The sequence below is a fragment of the Nipponia nippon genome, unplaced genomic scaffold (assembly GCF_047370975.1).
Source record: "Nipponia nippon isolate SJK-2023a ecotype South Korea unplaced genomic scaffold, ASM4737097v1 scaffold_37, whole genome shotgun sequence".
In the NCBI taxonomy this organism is placed as follows: domain Eukaryota; kingdom Metazoa; phylum Chordata; class Aves; order Pelecaniformes; family Threskiornithidae; genus Nipponia; species Nipponia nippon.
In genome coordinates, this window is record NW_028262355.1 from 1311798 (window position 1) to 1329653 (window position 17856).

The window sequence follows — 17856 nt, forward strand, 5'->3', positions numbered from 1 at the left end:
AAAAAGAAGGAATCAGCCAGAAGGAAAGGGGTTGTGTTTCTACTGTTAAGAGCTCATACAAAATAGTTACTGTTAAATAAATACTGACAGTAAATTCTTTTCTTTATTTACTGTGAAAAATAATTGTTTACTTTAAATAAATAAATAAATAAAATAAATAAATAAATAAAGAAAAATAATTGTTTACTTGATCCCCGTGGAATTGATTTTTTTTGTTCCTGCTGCTTTACAACTCTTATTTGCTTTGATGTTAAAACAGGGTGGGACTTTATTTATTTTCTTTATTTACTGTGGAATTGATTTTTTTTGTTCCTGCTGCTTTACAACTCTTATTTGCTTTGATGTTAAAACAGGGTGGGACTGCAGGTCAGGTCTCTGAAGGGACTTAGATTTAACAAATTTTGCTTCTAGTCCAAAGAGGTGATTAAGACAAGTTATAGGAGTGCTTTCTGGCCAGTTTTGTAAATAGAAATGAACCAATTTTGAAAGCATTTTAAGAATTGTCCATCATGATTAATCTTTGGCATGGTTCTTCAGTATATATTAGCATGGTAGCGATGATACCTTAGGATTGAAAATATCAGTTAAATCAATACCTGACAGCAGTTTGGCATGCTTCTTTCCTGAGGTTACAGTAAGTTCAATAAGTTGCAGAAGGTCTGCAGGACTTGCAGTTGCCGAGTGAAAAAAAGACAAAACAAAACTTGAGCCCTTAAACTTTTGTTGAGTTCAAGGTGTTGCACAGTGTGACAGAGGATCCTCTTTATCTACTTTGCAAAGATCATGAGGCAATAAAAAAAAAAAAAAAATCAATCCTCTTTCCAGGCTTCATAAGCACCAGGCAGCACTGGCTTAGCTTTCCTCTTTGCAACCCCCAGAGCAATTTCTGCTGGTGATAACAGTCCAAAGGGCTTCAGCCTTTGCAACTGTCTCACCACAGCAATAGGTTTGGAAAGGCTGCCAGGACTACGCTAGCAGGTGAACACAGCCAGACATCAGCATGGTAATAGGCGCTTTCATGACAAGCTGTTTTCTTTATTTCCTCAAATATACCGTGGCAGGACAATGGGGACAGCCTCCAGTTACACGAGTTCATGTGAGTGTAGGAGATGCTGAAGGCATGGCCCACACATTAGCTTTTATGAAAGAAAAAATATACTTGGATATTATTGCCTATTTCTCCCAGTGCAGATTCTCCTGAGCCTACTGGAATAAAGTTTTTTTTAACAAGTCTTGATCCCACGTCTGTGGAAGTCAACGCGACTTGAGAGATTTCAGACCACATCTTCAAAGCACTACATTTGCTAGTGCCTCCTTTTTCCTTTTCCCATTTTACATGTGTTCTTCTGTATTTTCTTTACACACATGTTCATTTGGTAGATTGGCCATAATGTTCTTGGACTGGAGTTTGGAACCAGATGAAGGTTACTTCCAAAGTATGGTAATCTCTTTCCCTGCCTCCTCTCTGTGTTTATTTTCCACAAATGACTTGACACTTATCTTGCAGTAGGAGATCATTACCAGTAACAACATTTATTTTCAATGACATTATTACTTTGATATTTCATTTTCATAAAAAGGAATCTATTTATTGCTGCCTTGTGGAAAAGAAAACTCAGCGATTTAATTAACTAGTAACTCTGGCTTGAATATTTCATGGGACTCTGGCTGTGAATTCCTGCAAAGTAAATGTTTTCAGACAACTTGCTTAAGAGCCTACTTCAGCTGATTCTCAGCAGACACATGTTAACTGTGTCAGAAATCATTCCAGTCTTGCACTACATGGCAGCTTATTTTTCATTTATCTCCCAACAATAGTATTTACAGTAACACCTAGAAGTCTTGGATGCCACAGTGAGTCCTTTGGGACAGGCACATAGCTGAGCACATAAACAAGCACTTAGTAAGAGAGAGTCTCTACTCTGTTTCCAACCTAGACAAACAGTACAAACCAATGACAGGGAGAAAAAGCTAGATAAAACATGTCAATGGCGTGACCTGCTGGGTCATCTCCGGAGCCAGGAACAGAGCCTGGGTCCCCAGGCAGGTGTTGTGGTGCACGTCTTCCTAGTCTTTGCTCTAACAATCTGTCATCTGGCAGCTTTGCATTCACTGTGTGTTGAACCTTTCCTAAGTCCACTCGCTGTTTTCGACAGAGCAACAGCCAGTCCTGTTCAGAGAGCAGAGAACACAGGTAAGGAGCAATAATTTCTCCTAGCAGCATGAAAAATATATCCTTGCATTTCCTGCAGGAGGAAATAGGACTCATTTTCATCCCATCTCTCTCATACATTGTTTACAAAAATAATTAAAAAAAAAAAAGATACAGCTAATTAGGGCTAAATTCACCTACCCAGAAAGAATCCTTTACCCTGCCCAGCCCAGAGACCCCTGGCTGGACAGGTCAGGATGCCACTAGTGACTCCAGTCTGAACAGGAGGTAGAAAAGGATAGGCAGGATATTTTAGTGGATGGTAGGACTTGGTCCTGAGGTCCGTATTCTGCTCCTGCCGCACCCAAACCCACCTTGCCAAGCGTCTGCAGATTTGTCTGAGCCAGCAGAGAGACCTAACAAGTCTATGCTGTACAACACACTTTTCACCGCCGCAGTACAGCCCGGCCACGTTAACCCAGATGATAAGCCTAGACTCTTGGCACAGCACATTACTTCAACAGCACGTCCTGTCTGTATTTGGACTGCAGGTAGTACTAATCCTGGGGCAGATATGAGTAAATTAAGCAGGGAAGGGACAGTTCTCTGGCTCTGAAGCCAAATCCTTATTCCTACCAGTGCCTCCTATCTATTGGCTGTCTGTGAAAATAAGGCTATCGGTTCACGACTCCACAAGAACCATAAGAGTAAAGTTTTTAGATGTTAAGGTGTTGCTGTTCCTTCCCTTCAGCAGCAAGGCAAGACTGTGTGGTAACAGCAGTGATCACAGCCGATGGAAGCTGGATCCCATCCTTCTCCCACTCCTACTGAGTGACTGAGCCCTGTGCGGAGGAATTGGCTCCATGAGTCTGTTCGGGGTTGAAACAGGAGAGAGCAGTAAGAGACCTTGGGCAGGGAAGGCAAACAACACCTGAAAGAGTCAAGTTGCAGGAGAAAGCTTGTGGGAAAGCAGCACGTAACGGCTCAGTGGAAAACGCCGGAACATTTTGCCTTAAATTGTAGGAGTTTGCTTCTGTGAGAAACAAGTCCAGAAAAATGTGACGTTAGTCATTCCCTTCCCCTTATAATAGTACCATTTCTGGAAAAAAACTTTTTTTTTTTCCTACAAATGGCATTATCATAACCATGCCTGATTTCTGAATAAACCTGTAACTTTAATACCGAAATCATCTGGCATATAGAAAATGCTGGTTTCACTAAGGCTGGGTCCTACCTATGTGACACTGCTGATGTCTTTGCAGCTACTCTGAATTAATATACAGTGTTAAAAAAAATGAGTTCATTTTGACACCAAAACATGTGGAAAAGAAAAATAAAAAACCTTCTTTTTGGTCTGTTGGAGATCTTTTTTTGAGGACTGGTAGGGAAAGGCTTGAACCCCTCCTGAAATTCTGGCTGCAGCAAATGAAGACCTGAAGCTCCTCCTTCCCATCTAAGTCTTTCCCACTCCCAGACAGCCTGTTTCTGTTGCTATACATCTTCTTCTCACCTTCTTTCCCTGTTCTTTTCTTGCCTTCTTTCAGCTTGAAATATCAATTCAGACTTAGAAAACCAAGTTAGCCTACAGCTGATGTTGCTAATATAAAATGGTTTGTGAAAAATAGGGGTTTTGGTTATAAATGGAGAGTAATAAATAGAGGACTATAAAATATGGTAAAAACCATGGAGGCTTTGATTTCTTTTAGCTTCTTCCATTTTCTATTGTTCCCAAAAGTAAGTTTAATACAGACTAATTTCCAGTGCTGAAACGCGGAAGGAAAGTCAATCAGGGAAGCAGATAAAGATGTAACCATTAATATTAACAGTCCAGAACTATTAGCTTTCACTGCCTCGGAATAGAAAGCAATTCCCAGTGCACAAGCTGGCTTGCCTCCCACCAAATTTAGTTGGAAATTTATCCTTCAGTGTCCTCTGTACTTTTTGCATTTCGATGGCCGTACATCTAGCAAGGAGCACCATTTGACCCAGTAAGTGAGAGAAAGGTGTAGAAAGCAAAGGTTCCCGAGGCAGAGATCAGCAAAAGACACTCAAAGCCTCCGTTAAGCATCTCACAGGGGAGAGCAGCAACCCTAAGGACTTCAAAACTCAGTAGGGAGCACCACAGCAGCAAAATCCTGGTGATTAATTGCAGCAAGCACCAGCAAAGGAAATACAATTAAAAACCACATCAAAATGAAAATAAATACCCATCAGGATCCCGCAGAGCCTTGGGACTCAGGGAGAGGCACCATAAACTATTTATCCGGCAGCTGCCAGAACACTGACTAGAAAGAAAGCGAGAGGAGATGAAAATCAGCTTTCATAAGCGGTGCTAACAAAATAGACCCTCTCCACTTAAGACAGCCAACAAAATAAACTAGAGAGGCAGAGAGGAGGTGCTGGCACAGCGCTGCACCAGCTTCTTCTCCCACTTTCCCCCACCACTGGGGAATCTTTGTTATGCTTTCTTTAACAAGTGGAAATGACAGCTCTAACTGCTGTATGAGTATCCATCCACAAACAATTCCAAAACCTACCTTCTTTTCGTACAGCTAAACTGTTAAAACTATGACGTCATATAGCTAGATGAGCACAGAGAAATGCAAAGTTATAATAGCAATTTCATTGCCCAGCTTCCTCTTATTTTAGGCAACTTAGCCGGATCATCTCTTTCAAGTGTTATCCAAGCTTCATCTTGAAAGTAGCTGAGCTTTCTCCTTTCCATTACCTTTATGGGAAAGCTGCTCAAAAATTTCATTGCTTACAAAAGAAAAACAAAAAAAGGTTTCATTTCAGCCTATATTCATTCAAGGCCAGCTGGCTTTTTAGAAGGGACATGAACTCTCGCATTTCAGGACAAAACTTCTCAGTGATATCGAGATTGCCTTTATGCGGGTTATCCCACCTTCTGTTGGCTTCTTTTACATTGATCACAGAGGAAAGCAAATATCAAACTGCCTGACTCCTAATCCGAATCAATAAGTAGAAGAATGGATGGATATACCTTTGCCACCCGCAGCCTGGGCTTAGACCTGAACTGCATTCGCTGTCGCTGGTGGCAGCAATGCTCTTACAGCTGTCATGATCTAAGGAGGTAAATGATGCCAGGTAGCGAGGAGGGATAATATCTCTCCATTAGACCAACTGATGTATTTATAAGAAACAGACAAGCGTGCAGGTCTGAAATTGGAGCAGTAATATTCAAAGCAAAGAACAATATCTCTGGATTGAACTCTGTATCAGTTAAACCACCTGAGAGGTGATTGGTACCTGTGAGTATGAGGGAAAGGCTTCCACAAGAGAAAGACAAAATCAAAATTGTGCTTGGAACAACTAAGAGTTAGAAGAACAGTGTTAGCTGTACCTATGTTCATTTATTAAATTAGATTAGATTTAAAAAATACCTATTTAAATTTTCCTCCAAGCTTGCTCAGAGAAGATAGTGTACATGACCAGGCAATTACAACGCCAAGCATGAGAAATTATATAAATTAGAAGAAGACACGTGAGGCATGTAGAACAAAGGGCTCAGAGGACAACGGTCTCCTGAAACCCAGAGGGAAGAAATTAAATCCCAGGAAAATGAGTTCAGTGAATTAATTATAATTGATAAAGAAGGCCATAGAGAAGGGTAAAGATAACATAGAAAGAACAAGAAACACTGGAAGTTGAGCAGAGGGGTGTCAGGCCCCAGCCCTGCTATTTGGTATGTGCAGCTAAATTGTTCTTCCTCTTGGGATCTGCGATGTGATCATAAAATAAAAAAGGAACAAAAATTTGGTCTGTCAAAACTATCACTGAGGTTTTAAGTAAGTACAGGTGGTTGCTCTTATACAACTAATCGCAGGATCAGGCACCAGTATTACACAAGAAGCCCACCTCTAATACCTGCCCTGTGGTCCAAGTAGCGCGTGGTACATCTCAGGCCAGTGACAGAGCATCCCCAGCCTTAGAAACAAATAGTTGCCAGAGCTGTGCAAATGATTGCAACGTGTTACCTAGTGCTTAGTTGGCAGAAAAAGATAGCATTTTTTAATTGGTACATCCCCAAGTGGTGCAGCTCTGATATTCACAGGATATTTACTGTGAAATGAAGCACAGGTTTCATAGATGAGACAAGATACTATAACATAGGTAAGAAGCCTTCAAACTTGACAATGATGTCTCTATTTGGGAAAAATTGTCTGATTTTGGTAGCAATTTGTTTGAACGATAATTTGTGGAAGACAGGTCCCCTTCTTGGGTCTATACTCTTTTTAAAGCCTGAAAAAATACAACGCATTAATATTTTACCTCTCTGCCTCCTTAACACAGAACTGCATTTTCTAACTACGTCCATATGGCCCTTGTAAAGAACTCGAGTTCATTAGCCAACACGCGCAGCTCCAGCTATCAAATCCAGGTTGTGGTTTTATGGACCTACTAGACATAACATGATAACTCTGACTCCCTCTGCCAGCTTCCAGCTGATGTTATTCTTAAATAAAAAGAAAAGCTGCAATGCAGAAGCAAGGCACAACAGATTTGACAGCTGTTATTATCATGTTCATAGTGTGAATATGGGGCCAAAAACATTGCACAACATTATTGGTAAATGTAACTGAAAATTAAGCGTTTGCTATTTTTTTCCACCGAGACACCTTCCCTCCTTTTCATCCCTATATGTCTGTCATTCCTTGGCTGTCATTAATGCTTATGTGATAATCCCCGGCATGACCGTCCATGGAGAGCTTGAGGACACTTCTGCCGATATCAACCACTGGAGTTCTTCTTTCACCCAAAGCATGAGGAAGGGACTTCAGAAAAAAAGGTCAGAGTCCTGATCCTCGTTCACAGAAGCCAGGTTTGATCCTACACCATCAGAGCTCACAGTGCAGCTGGTCCAGGCCTTGGGCGAGCAGTAAAGTGAGACCCGGTCTCCAACCATTCATCAGCTCACACTGGCCTTTCCCCACACTCATGGTCCACCTGCGCCTCTCTGTTCCTTGGACACTCGTACCTACACATTCAACAGCTATGTTATTATTTACAGAATGTCCCTATTGCTTTATTGGAGTTCTGATATTATGCTAGATGTTGCCAAAACATACAAAAGCAGACGTTCTCTATTTCATGATGCTGCGAATAGTAATAGTAAATACCTATTTAGCTAGACACGGATAAAATCAACACATGGATTTCCCCACCAGCAGAAAGGCAAAGCAGAGTCTGAAGGGGGAGATGATGATGATGTCTTCAGAGAGTCTGGAGCGGGTCAGAGGGTCAGCACAGAGCAGTGTGCAGGAGGAATGTATCGAAAGGTTTGGGGAGATGCAGAAGAAGATGCAGCATTGTGGAGTAGAGCAGAAAGCATCACACATTGTCAGTATTTTGCTATTCCATTAGAGTCTGGTGTCTGAGTTACCGCATGACCCTTCTGTTGGTGCTCTGTGGTCTTCTTCCACCCTTACCTTTGCACCTTCTCCCACATGCTCCACCCTGATGTGAAGCTATCGCCTGCTTCTCCTGCACCACACAGCTAGTTGCTTCTGAGCTTACCCTTCTTCACCTGAACATCTCCTTCCCACAGATCCTTTCCTTACTGACAGCCAAGCTCTGCAGTATTACCATCAATTGTAGCAAGGGACTTTAGGGCCCACATCACAGATAAAGATATAGAAATCTTTCCAACAGTAGAGTGTAGCCCTGGAATAGATTGCCAGGGGAATCACCATTGCTGAAAGTCTCTAAGGACAAAACAGAGAAGCTCTGTTAAGGAATTATGGGTCTTATATACACTGGATCATGCTTTGGAAGACTTTCTTTCCAAGAGACAGTAACAACAGCACATCACCCCGTCATTGACCTGGCTATTATTTTTCTGACAAAGACCTTGGTTACACATCCACACATAAAATTTGTTGGGTAGGAAACAATCTTTAGAAAATCTAGATGTCCATGCAACAAAAGGAAGATCAATGTTCACTCAAATATGCAAGATGAGGAAGAAACCTTTCCTGATAGCTGCTTGAGCAAGGAAACATTTTTTACAGCATTAGCCATCGAATTAATTTTATTTGCAGCATTAGCCTTATTTCTTCATTGAAAAGATTTCCACACGACTTGCAGTGCTTTCTCATTTGTCTGTATGTCTCATCAGGATCAGACTTAATTACCTTTCCTTTCAATGTTTTAAAAACTAACCTGCCCTCCAGTCTTGCATGAAAGTTGTGTTGGCATGGTTACCCAACCCATTACTTCATGAGTATTGATTGTGTTACTTGTATGGCTTGAAAGCCATAAATTCACTAACTAATACTATATCTGTTGAATTGAGAGTTGGAATTATAGCATAAGAAATAACTTCTGACTCTAGAAATCCTGTCCAAAAATGAGAATTGGGAGTCAGCTAATATAATTTTTTAATGGCTGTTGCAAGAAATATCGAAATGAGGGGAGGCAGTGCTGAGAGGCCAGCACTCAGACCTCACATTTAAATGCAGACATTCGAGCGATGTGCAGAGGAAATCACTCAACTGTTTGTATTTAGGCAAATGAGAGCAAAGGAATTGTTGTACAGAATCAGAGCCAAAAGTAATGCTGCATCCTTCTTTTGAGGCTTGTGTCAGAGAAGGTCTGACTGCAATGGAATAACCTGCCCGTGGGCCTTTTGCTAAAAATATGCTTGAACGAGGGCTTCCAGAACTCAAAGTTTAGTAAAGGGTACCATGCCTCAAGCTAGAGAAGACCCTATGCAGTGCTGTGGAGCAGGCAGTCCACCCAAAGCAGTCCCCCTACGCCTGACTCTTTCCTCTTGAGGTGCCAATTAGGGCTGCTGGCTGCTTCTTGCTTTTGTTTTCCAGACTAGCACCTCATCAAACAACATCCTGAAGGGTGAGAGGCTAATGTTCTCATTGCACCACCATGTGTCAGCTCACAGTAGGAAGCTACGCTGGAATTAACCCTCTAGTAAGACAGTTCCCATGTGCAAGAGCCTTTGCTGCATAATCATTCTTGATTGCTATTTAGTGGTTGGAACAGAGAGCTGGTAATTAGGACTCCTGGGTACTATTTTCAGCTCTGTCAGTCACTTCATCTGTGACCTTGGGCAAGCCACTTATCCTTACTCTCCCTATCTGTGCCTCATCTTACCTATCTGGAAGACAGCAATAGCACTTAAAAAAAGTTGCTGGTGAAGTTGTGAGGGTGACCCCTAAAGGGCTCTAGCATGTAAGAATCTGCCATCTGCAGCCACCCCGATGTGACTAATTGACTTCAGCCCCACACTGCCCACTCCACGCCCCTTGTGAACCTGTGAGGATAGACTGCTGCATTTCAGAGTTCCCGATGCGCGGTCAGAGGCAGCAGAGATGTACGCCCACCATGCCGTGCCCAGAGCGGTGGTACTGGGTGGCCTCTGGAAACCTTGGTCCCTTCCAGCAGATGCTCCAGGGAGGTTGCTGCAATACTTCCCTGTGCCAAAATACCCAGAAACACAGATGCATTTCTTCACTGCTCAGCACCCTGGGCAACTTCAGGACTCCTGGCTTCCTTTTTCCTTGTAAACACAGCTGCTATGGACATCTCATCCCTCCCCACATCATGACCTCACAGAACAGCTGGGAACTCACAGCATCATTTGGCTCAACACAGGTTCATACAGTTAATAGCAAATTCAATCCAGCATTCCCCACCCAAAACATAGCTACTGCCCAGTCTTGAAGGACTCTCTGTCCTGAGCAGTTGAGCCCTGTGGAGTCCCCTGTGGAGGGGTCTGACTGATTAGCGTTAGATTTTGTGTTCTTCACAGAATTTGGCACCGTACTTCAGAGGCCAAATCTGTTACTGGATGTGGATCCCTGAATCTCCCCTCTCTTTTCCATTCCCATAGCAGGTCAGAGGCAATCTGGAACAAATGTATAGGCTTTGTCTTGCTTCTCGGCTTGACTCTATAATATTTGCTCTGAAGCTTTAAATTTGTGATGCTGGAAACCTGATGATGTGGTTTAAGCCTTTAAATTGTGATGTTTTGAATGCATAATTGTTTTAAATATTTATCCCTTCGGCAACTTGGAAATGATTAGCTGAAACAAACGTATTGACCAAGAGGCCGGGGCTCTTATCCTGTATCAGAAGCAGCCAGAATGCCTGGTTCACTGAAACATTTTGATATGGTAAGAGCTATTGCAGTGAAATTATAATGACTATAAAGATAAAGATGCCAGTATACCACAGTAACTAAACTGCAGCAATTTATTATATTGTCAAATATTTTATTTTTCTTGAACCTTGTGGAACTTCTCTTTTACAATATATTTCCCTTGCATTGTGGATCCTCCCTAGCACTCACTTTGCAAGTGAGGCTAATTATGAGTAAGAATCCCTTGAAGTTTCATGACCTGGCAATGTCCTTACCTCCTGTGGGGCTCATTGAAGACCCATTTGTTGAAATAAGCAGTAAAAGGTTTCATGAGCATTTCCATGGTTCAACTTTTGGTCTCACCATCTGCTGCAATATCTGGCATTTGGGAGATGAGAAGATGGTTTTGCAAAGAGGCAGCTGAGTGATGTAAAAGTCAGCTGCAGTCAAAAGCTGAGGCCAATTTTCAATACACTTTTAAAATTAATTTTCTTTCAAGGAAATAGCAATTATACTCCTTCCTCCTCATGGGAGTACCTGATCATCTCCTGCTGCTGAAGTCATTGCCTCATCTTCTCCTCAAGAGGGAATAAAGGGTAAGAAACTTTATTTAATGGAATATGAAGTGCTGGTGAGACTTGTTTCTAAACTGTAGGTGCTAGCTGGTACTGGTATTATGGCAGGCAGGTCAAAGAAGTACACTTTATGCTTGGAGCACAAAACAATGAGGTTTGCAGTGGTCATTCGTTGCTGAATATCATCCCTGAGTTTGCATCAGCCCTCAGAAAGGAAGGTCTTCTGCAGAGAGGACCTTTACCCTTACTGCACAAAGTTGTACTGATCTGAGAAACCAGCTAATCATTCCCAGCCTTCATCCAGGAACTTCAGCAGGTATCTTAGTACCTTGGACCCAGTCCATTATGGAAGTTGAAGGCAAAAACTGAGATCTTGCACTTGATTCAGCACGCTCCAGGTACGTATTGAAGCACCCAGTGGAGGGCAGGCTGACATATTTTATTTATTGATGTCTTGCATGGAAGCATTTTCTAATTAATCAGTTTCTGAATGACTGATAGCTTGAACAGCCCATTGCTGAAGTTCAGGAAAGAGGTGAAAAGGTATGTAAGAGATGGTGAAAAAGGTATGTAAGAGATGAAGTGACATTTCTTTGGCAAACGGAGAGGATAGAAGTCATTTCAGATTTTCAGATGAGAGCTTGTAATCAGAAAACAAAGGGCAGTTCTTGGACTGAAATGACCAACTGTCAGTTTGTACCTTCACCCAAGCTATACAATATCAGAACAACATACTTTCCGAGTGTTTCCCTCTTTAATGAGGTCCACTTTTAGCTGGCTTTTTTGATCCAAGCTATCTCCATGCAGATTGATGTTGAACAGGACCAGAGAGAAAGCGACCTTCACGGGCTTCAGAGATGAGAGACTTAATGCTGAAGATGTATTTTTCTATCCCTATTCTTTGAGGGTGTCCCTTGTGGAGGAACAACAGCTATTCCTATAGCTTTCCTGGCACTCTCTCAAGTGGGAGGTAATATCTCATGGCTGACAATGTGAAGGACTGCAGGGAGGTCTAAAATAATGAAAATGTTTACTAACAAGAGGAGATCATCCATCATTGCCACTAGAGCTGTTCAAGTCTGAATTCCAGCCGGAATCCAGAATGTGCCAAGTACTAGATATTAGGTTCAGTGAGATGAATTTGTATTGAATCTTTTGACAGATTCTGCACAGATTTTGCACAGGAATGGCAGGTGTGGCTCTGGAGCAACCATAGGGAAGAGCTGACGTACCAAGGTTAATTCCTTCAGTACTGGCCATGCTGCCATTTGCAAGAAAGGGAAAGAAAAGTTTATTTTGTTAAATAAGCCACTGCATTTTCTGGTCAGGAATGACAGCAGCTGCTCGTGACTCTCTGCATCAGCTGGGAAAATCAGGGTATTAATCACAAGTGTTGGGTCAAGAATCCTCTGGGCTGTCCAGGGTTTTTTGATGCTTTCTGACCTCAGAAACCCTGGCTGTTTGATAAGATGCTGTGGGCACAATCAGGGTTATAGCATTTTGCCAAACACTTAGGAGAAAAACAAGGAGACAGCCATCACTGGGTGTTTTTAGGAACAAATCATGTCAAACAAATCTAATTTCCTTCCATGACAGGGTTGTGGCCCTGGAGATAAGGAAGAAGCAGGAGATGACTACAAAAACACTTAGAAAGGCTTTTAGCATTGTATCACCCGCCAGTCTTATAAAAAAGGGAGGCAGAACGGTCTCGCCTGGGCTCTGCCTCGTGTCTGCTCGAGCCTGAGAGAAATTCAGGAAAAAGACTGAGAGTGATAATATTTTATTTCTGTGCACTTTTATCTGAAATGCATATGCTTGAGAGAACTCAAACTGCAGGTGTTGCCTTTCTGGTGCATGGCATGGCTTTACGTTGGTTTACGCTTATACTGCAGCCATTTGCTATTTCAGCTGGAGAAGGTTATGATATTGGTACCAAGCACAGTTTTGCTGTGATTGCTGCCTCAGCTCGAGGTATGCTTTACAAATAGAGTAAAGAAGCTTTCTTGTAACAAGGAAAAGCTTAGTGTAAGCTACATCTCAGAGGCTACAGCTGTAGTCCAGGCTCTACCATGTTATAGCAGCGGAGATGCATCCTATTCTAATGTGCTCTTGAGATGGTGTAGTACTAGGCTTAACCTTGGCACAGTGCTCCTGTCCGTAATTGTACTCTCCTGCATAGTTAACACTTTAGTAAAATACCTGGTATTATTGTCATCCTGCCTTTTTACAGGTGATGCAGAGGCACAGCAAAGTTAAACTACTCATTCAAGGTAATGCAAATCAGATCAGAGCTCCTATTCTGGGCTCCCAGTTCTGTCTCCTGCTCTTACCACGAAACATCCCCCCATGAAGACTTCCAGTCCTGATTTTAACCTGATATATGTATCACTTGCACCCTCCAGGATCTGGTCACAACGTGCCATCCAATACTCCAAGCAACAAGTCCTCTATTAAATAGCAAAATTTGCTTTGCAACAGCGAGGACAACGTTCCTCAATGCTTTTTCCAACTGGTTACCTGCCTGGAAATGACATTCTTTTTTCTGTGGCTATAAAGTTTGTTTTATTTCCTGGGATAGCGACATATACAGTTCATGAGGTTTTATGTATCCTTTTATAAAATGTTTTGTGCTCTGAACCAGCTAATGCATTATATTTTTGTCCCTCTTTTAGGAAAAAAGGACAGAAAAAGTTAACGGTATGGAAAGATGATCTTCCTATGTAGTGATGACTTTTTTTACCAAAGTTTCAAATATTTAATAGAGTTGTTTACTAGCCAAACCTAGGTCTTCAGCAAGGCGAATGCTGTTTTCCCAATCCACCTTTAAAAAGCGCTTGGATTTTTTTGTGTTTGGGTCCAAGATTGCACTTGAATAAGTAGAGTTAAATAAATCAGAGTATGCTTGCAGTACTGAATAATCACAAAAAGCATGCTTGAATTTCCTTTAAAATATTCCACTTAAATTTAAATTCAATTAGTTTAGAGAACTGCATAGGAATGTATTTATCTATATGGCTTTTGTTACTGCAGCTTTTGACCATCATACATTTTTAACAAGAGAGAGACAGGAATAGAAAAGAGGTAAAATTAAAAGAAAAAAAAGAGAAAATAGAGAGACATTGTAGCCTCCTTTAAGGTACATTACTCTGGATTGTAGTCTCTTCTTCCAGAACTTCTTAGTTGTGTTAACTGCACAAGGATAAGATACAGTCAAACCACAACACGCTTGCAGCACATCTTAAATTTGGACCAGTATCTTTTTCTTAGGCAGTTGATGGGCAGACAACCGAGTCTTCCAAGATCTCACTTTATCATGGGCAATCTTTCCTGTCAAACTCTTAGAACTCATCTGTGGCTGTGTCTACGCTGGCCGGTTGTGTTGTCCAGTTGGAGAAGATCTGCAGAGCACAATGGCTGGCGCTGAGGACCCAATGCCCCAATGCATTTCCAAGGGGTTTTGGTTCAGCCTCCCACTGGTCCGGTCCCATGGGCTGGTTGCCACTCGCAGCAGGAGAGCACGAGCTGTGCTCCAGGAGGTTGGTTCCACCCACAGAGAACCCAGCTCCTGTGCTTTAGGACTGCTTCTCAGCCTGCCAAAGCACGGCAAGTGGAAAGGCTGGGCTCTCAAGTTGGCTTGTGAGCCACACACACCAGACACCGCGACTTGCCTTATCCGAATCTCTGCACAATAGCTGCCTACGCAAAGCCAGAGCTAGGCTTTACTGGGCAAACAGTGTGTTGTACAACATGCATACCGGGCTGACTTCAGGACAATGAAAGAGTAGGCTGGATTTAGACATAGATTTTGAGCTAAATTGCATTGATGTAAATCAGCCTAGTGCCATTGATTTCAAACAGCTACTGCAGACTCTTACTTGTAATGCTTATATTAAATCTAGCCTCAGATATACAAATTAAGCCACCTATAATAGGTAGGAACAATTACCCTTCTTGAAAATGAAGTGTGTAGGGCATAAAGAAATGTTCTTTCTTGATGAAACATTTGTCAGCCATTCTGAGATACCTTTGGCACAAAAAGCCTTCATAGGCTTCAATATTGGTAATATTCAAAGCTTCAGCTAGGCAAATACAATCAAGTTGTTAACCTGACAAAAACAATACAAATAATGGTTAGTGCACTTCCAAGCTCTGGAATTCTCAAAAATGAATGCTCAAAGATTATTATTTCCCACTTGGCTTAATAAACAAGCTAAAAAAAAGCTTTTTGATCTTTCCTAACCTGATTTAATAGACAAAACACCTTCCTTTTGTTTAACCAGGGTTTCCCAAGTGCAGAACACAAATTGTTTTATTTATGCTCTTGTCCCTAACAAAAACATCTTATTCTGAATAACAGTAGAGATATGGCTTCATAACTTAGCACAAACAAAACGAATTCTTCAACTACGTATCATAGTTAAACCTAAATCGAGCTTTATTTCCTCTAGCTAGCTAAATAAGCATTTAATGGAGCTAGAAGCCTGATTGTTCTATGTTACCTGTTCAGTTAACTGAGAGAAAGAGAGATGTTTTTCTGTCTGGCCATAAGTCAGAACCAACAGTGACTAAGTAACACCATGAAGGTCTCGTCATTGACTGCCGTGGAAGTTCGATGGGTCACACCAAAGCTTTCATTCAATATACTGGTGTTGTCTATATTGACTAAGAATCATTTATATTGGCTGAGAATCATTTGAGTTATTTATATTTGTTATATCTCTTCTCCACTTGTCAATCTTGCCCCAGGCAAGTGGTTGCTCAACGCACCATCTCCCTGGTCCTGAGTCAGGTACCGCTGGGGCTCAGCAATACTTCGTAGTCAGCTGGGGCTAATTCACAGACAGTGAGGGGCTGCTTTGTGAGTAAAAGGGGTTTTGTAGGCTTGCCAGAGTAAAAAGCTTGTTCTAAGGGAAAAAAAAGAAAATTCATGCTGATAGTCCCAGGCAAATACATGTTTATCTCATATCCTGTATCAGAAAATGCGCAAGAGCAGCTCATGTTTCTTTCTGAATTGGCTCTGGGAGTAACACACCCCAGAGAAAGCTGCCTGCAGGCAAGCTCAGATAAACTGATTTTTAACTTATTTTTTATTTTTTTACTTAGTTGTTCAGTAGGCTAATTTGAGACTATTCTTCCTCCTTTCCCAAACTCCCCACTCCTCTTAAAAATCTGCGCACATAGTCATTATGTAAGGGGCTTATATTTCAATGCTTGATTTAAAAAATACCTAGAGGTAATTCTGGTTTGAAACAAGTTCACAGAACTGTTTTCTCTCAGTCGGCCGTTCAAATAAAATGTAAATTAAATGTGCATGAGAATTAGGCATCAGTTCCCTTAAACTGCCATTTTATGGCTGTATACTTTAATTGGACATTGCAGATAAATCCTTTTAAAAAGCTTAAAAACAACATTTTCGTCAGCCTAGAGCAGCTCATATTTTGTTCCAAGCAGCTGAACAAACACATTGGGTTTCTTCTTCTTCAAAGATATTTTAAACCCTGCTCCACTCCTAAACAGAGCCAGCACGTTACATGCATGAATTAGGCAAAGCAGATTCATGTAAATTGTATATTGACTGAAATTGTGTGTCCAAAGAAGGGCAGCAAGGCTGGGGCAGGGTCTGGAGCACAAGGCTGGGGAGGAGCAGCTGAGGGAGCTGGGGGTGCTCAGCCTGGAGAAGAGGAGGCTGAGGGGAGCCCTCATCGCTCTCTGCAACTGCCTGAAAGGAGGCTGGAGCCGGGGGGGTCGGTCTCTTCCCCCCCAAGGAACAAGAGATAGGATGAGAGGGAACGGCCTCAAGCTGCGCCAGGGCAGGTTTAGGTTGGATATTAGGAAAAACTTCTTCCCTGGAAGAGTTGTCAAGCACTGGGACAAGGCTGCCCAGGGAAGTGGTTGATCCCCACCCCTGGAGGTATTTAAAAGCTGGGTAGATGTGGTGCTTAGGGACATGGTTTAGTGGTGGGCTTGGCAGTGCTGGGTTAACAGTTGGACTCGATGATCTTAAGGGTCTTTTCCAACCTAAACGATTCTATGATTCTATAAATGGAGTGTACATAATTTCTTGCAGAAGGGAATGGATAGAATACGTTTTATTTGTTGAGCAAAAAAATACAGTCCCTTTTCTGTTGCTGAAGTCCCATGATGTTAAAAAGCTTGCTTTATATATAACAGCAATCTTCCGCCTCTTCAGTTGAATCAAGGAATACTATCAATTTTCACCTGCACCACAGATTCCTGGACTAACCACTACGAAGAGGCATTTGCTGGGCAAAGGAAACAAATCAAATACATGGAGACACACAGCGGCTGACTTGGGTTTGCAGAGACTGCTGCAGTTAGCGTAACAAAATAAGGGAAGGGACGTTCTGCATCACTGAGGCCGGATCCAGTTGTCATAGGCAACTACAACATTATAAACTTATTGATGTCCATCTCATGAGAGGGTTGGGGTGGAGGGTTCCCCATGTCTGCTGCTCCTCCCAAATCCCTCTTCCAGAACCTCGCTGCACTAATGTGCTTCTCTGGGCACTGATCCGGAATGGAAGGACTTTCTCTCCAGAGCATTTTTTACAACTGATTGTTGCAGCCACTGGGGAAATTTTTTGAAAGGGATGGTGTCTGACTTGCTGTCAGAAAAACAGCAAACAAAAGGGGCTTTGCCTGGTAGGGTGAGTGGACATAAAGATCCCTGTGGAGTAATAACATAAATCAAAAGTCAGGTTGTTTCCAGTCAGGGAAAACAACAAAGCATAAGAAAATCAAGTGAAATGCAGGTTCCCTTGCTGCTGGGACAAGGACTGCTAACTCTGTCATGGGACAGTACTCGGCTTTGGCCAAGAGAATCATCAGACAAGACAATCCAGTCTGCAGGTCTCAAAGCCCAGGTGCATCCCTCCACTACTGCTGCTTTCCCCACCACACTGTTCATTAGGCTTCACAGAGCGAAATGCAACATATCCTCTATCAAGTTGCAACTATTTTGATTTATTTTCCTTCCTGCACCCTCCTTT

At 42.1% G+C, this 17856-nt stretch overlaps 1 long non-coding RNA gene across 1 annotated transcript; it reads left to right on the top strand.

The window, feature by feature from the left end:
- Window positions 1-9914: 9914 nt before the first annotated feature.
- Window positions 9915-13116, top strand: LOC148053775 (uncharacterized). Its single transcript, XR_015707898.1, has 4 exons — window positions 9915-10025; window positions 10216-10305; window positions 10771-10867; window positions 13077-13116. It is a non-coding gene; the product is annotated as an uncharacterized LOC148053775 (long non-coding RNA).
- Window positions 13117-17856: the final 4740 nt, after the last annotated feature.